The sequence below is a fragment of the Schistocerca cancellata genome, chromosome 9, assembly GCF_023864275.1.
Source record: "Schistocerca cancellata isolate TAMUIC-IGC-003103 chromosome 9, iqSchCanc2.1, whole genome shotgun sequence".
Taxonomy (NCBI): Eukaryota; Metazoa; Arthropoda; class Insecta; order Orthoptera; family Acrididae; genus Schistocerca; species Schistocerca cancellata.
In genome coordinates, this window is record NC_064634.1 from 275915100 (window position 1) to 275919163 (window position 4064).

The window sequence follows — 4064 nt, forward strand, 5'->3', positions numbered from 1 at the left end:
CCTTCTGATTGGAGGTTTGAGCGACTTCAGGCATTCACTTGTGTAATAAAATGGTACCCCTACAGCCGTCCTAACGGTGTGATTTACTATATGGCTACCAGTTTCGGTGCTTCGGTACACCGCCTTCAGGCCTAAACTGACGCTGAGGGTTTTAACACCAGTCGTATACACGATTCATCAGTGGTCAACATTTATGAACTAGTTTTCGCAGACTACTGTAACAACGACGTTGTGTTTCCAGAGACACATGTAATAAATATCATCGTAAAGACGGCTGGTACGTGTTTCATTGTATTACAGGAATATCTCGAGTTATCTCTGTACGAGGCGCTGCAGAGAAGATTGGAATTTGGCCGTGGTCTTTCGTGTAGTTTGATGGTGACTGGCAGTTTTATGCTGGTATATGTAGTCGTTATTTCCTCCAAGTAATGACCAAGATTTGAATTGGCCATATCTGTATTGAGGGATAACTTAGAAGCGAGCGTTGGTGACATCTGTGACGTAGGTGGGTGAAGGTTCTTTTTTAAATTTGTAATAAAAAACAAATCTCGTTTCTTTTGACGTTTATTTTATCAGCGGTCCAATCACAGAGCAGCGCTGTGGTAAATCAACAAAGTATTCCATTCACAGCTGTTTTGCTCACTCTCCCCTGTATCAACAGCAGTAACTGCCCGCCACACATGCACACGTACATTCTACCCACTTCTGTGCCCCGTATCCCTTTTGCTGGAGCCGTGTTTTCTTTGTGAGCTACATAAGGGCTCTTCCCCATCTTTCTCCTGCCCGTATGCTTTTTTCCGCGCTTTCTTTTTGGTCCTCCTCTGGAGTCCCCCGGAGACGCGCTTCCTAATGCAGTAGCGGCGGCGTCTCGACAGAACTTCAGAAGCCAGATGCACAGTGGGTGGGTGGCGGGAGTGGGTGGAGGAGGAGGAGGGGGAGGAGGAGGAGGAGGAGACGGTGGCGGTTAGGAAGGAGGAGCCGCCTGAGAGCGTCCTCGGGGCTGCCAGAAGACGAGCAGACGTCAGCGCCAGACGCGACCAAACTTCCGCGGCTAATGTAAGCGAGCGAGCGGGCGCCCCGGCGGGGCGGAGGATTCGCCGCTTTGACTGCGCTGGCGCCTCACCTGTGTGCCGAGTTCCGCGTGCGAGATAACAAGCTGCGTACGGCCGCCGCGGCCATCCACGTGGCTCTCCCGTGCGCCATCTGTCAAAAGCTACGAGCATCCGCGAGCTTATTACGGGCAGGAAAACTCACCGAGCTGTGCGCTCAAACGAGGAAGGCTTATTCATGAGATGGTCTCATTTGTCAAGGGTTGAAAGACACCGAGGTCTATATTTATACACAGAAAATTTAAACAGAACTGGAACTGTGTGAGGCTTGAAGCGGGAATGATGAAGCTACCACATTAATCAATCTCTTTAGCTCTGTAATGCAATCTTACTATAATCTGTAACAATATTTTTTTGTATTGTTGAGCTTGCAGCGTGAAACACGTCCTAGCACGACATTTTAAATCTGAATCTTTCAAGTCAGCTGATAATAGTTTTTTTCGAATTTCTTACAGTATGGCTCTTTCGGCGGAATTGCCATTATCAAGCACATCTGCGAATATTACAGCTTGTAAACTTCATTTACTTTTGCGATATTTATGTATGTAGTTAACTGTACATGTATACTTACGTCTAGCTGGGTGAGACGTACATATTGCGTCACTGATGAATCCATTTGCCTGTTGTCGCTGTTTTTATGATGGTAAAGACAAGCAGTAATTTGACAGACCGAGTGAGTTGGCGCAGTGGTTAGCACACTGGACTCGCATTCGGGAGGACGACAGATAAAACCCGCGTCCGGCTATCCTGATTTAGGTCCTCCGTGATTTCCCTAGATCGGTTCAGGCAAATGGCGGGATGGTTTCTATGAAAGGTCACGGCCGATTTCCTTTCCCAGCCTTCTCGAATACACCGACGACCTCGCTTTTTGGTCCCCCCCCCCCCCCCCCCCCTAAATCAACCAGCCAACTAATTTGACAGCATGTTGACAATTCTCAGTGATACTGTATGTTGACAAAAGTGGTTATAGCTAGACGGCGGTATTGTTTGAGTTACAGATAATCGTAGAGGTAAAAAAAAGGGAGATGGGGCTATAGACTTACGCTATGTGGGCGGGGCCTGACGCCATCGTAAATAGCCCAAAACATTAGTAGACAACTGTTTGCGATTGATTGTTTTTCATTATTTTTGTCGTGTACACGCAACAGCTGGTTTAAATACCGAAAATTACAGTTTTTACATGCGTAACATAGTGTAAATAAGGCAGTTTAGAACGTTTTTCTGTTCTTGAACGTGTATTTGCTCCAGTAATATGATACAGTTGGGCTCGTTAATATAACTTGTTTTTGTTGACATACTTCGAATAACGAAGAAGAGAGAGATTTGACTTGTAAAGGATGCTTTCGTAGTGCATTTTATTCCTCCTTTTACTATATCTGTATCGATCGCAAATGAAGCTGGAACTCTGAAATCAATGCTTGTTTGCTTCTTCTCACATTGAAATCTTACCTAGATGCATCATTCACTGCGTGACTGCATAACACATTACCTGGTAAGAAAAAAGAGTGATAATTTTTTTAAACATCTCTCAGCATTGTGGAACGTTATGAATGCGATTAAGGAAATGGTCTCAAAAACTTAAGACTACGTATAAGGGATATTTTGCTTTAATATGTACACAACTACTTTTTTTAGTAATAATAGTCTAACTTGTTTAAGATGTATGCCTACCTTTCCAACAGTAGCCTATTTGCTTCTTTTCTCGGATTATTTTTCGCTAAAATCTCTGTAAACTTTTCAGGAATAACCAAACATAGCACAAAAAATGGTTCAAATGGCTCTGAGCACCATGGGACTTAACTTCTGAGGTCATCAGTCCCCTAGAACTTAGAACTACTTAAACGTAAGTAACCTAAGGACATCACACACATCCATGCCCGAGGCAGTATTCGAACCTGCGACCGTAGCGGTCGCGTAGTTCCAGACTGAAGCGCCTAGAACCGCTCGGCCACTCCGACCGGCCAAACATAACAACTGGAATGTACGTCTACTTTTATGATCTAACTTGATTTTACTTTTGAGTTTCATTTTGAGGTTTTCAGAGTATATGAACCTGTACCACGCAATGTGATACACTAATAGTTAGTTATTAATTTAGTTTCATGCTCCATGTATCATTTCCACGATAAATCGTAATGATGTGGAACGAGTACTTATATATTGACCTTTTCTTAAAATTTGCCTCCATCCTAATCATTTAATAGTTTTTTCTTTTTTTAATTAAAGACAGACATATGTTAGTAATTCCTACCCATCACCATTTACATGCTACAGTAACAGATAATCATCTGCGGAATAGCAGGAGTTGTCAAAGAGAAACATTTTCAGTTTAGTTTCAAATTTTATTTCGCTGTCTGTCAGGGATTTTATATCAACGGGTAAGTGATCAAAACTTTTGGTTGCAGCATTGTGGACCCCTGTTTGTGCTACAGACAATCTTAACGTAGCGTAATGAATATCATTTCTTACTTCTGGTATTGTAATTATGTACACCATTGTTCACGTTGAAGTGCAGTGGATTATTTACAACAAACGTCATGAGGGAATAACTATATTGTGAAACGGATAGATTGCTACTGACAACCCGAGCAGCAGGCAGGCACGACGAAAAGTGTTCACATTAAGATCCACAGTATCCGGCTATTCTAGCCAGAATCTTTTTTAAAGGGGGAGGAAATGTGAACAATGAATAACCATCGACGCGAGGAATTTAGAACATGCGATGCTGCGCCCCCATAACAATCAGCGCAGTTACGTAGCCGTGTGTTGCGCGGTGACGAGGCCGTTGATACAGTATGGCGCGGATGTAGAAACGTTTCTTAATGTGGAAGGCAATGAAAATTACAGGAAAGAAGAGAAAGACGGATACTGAGTAAAGTAAGACAAATCTAAAGTCAAATGGCAGAAATAAAAGTAAATAGTCCATAGTTAATTGATGTGTACAAAAGAAAATAT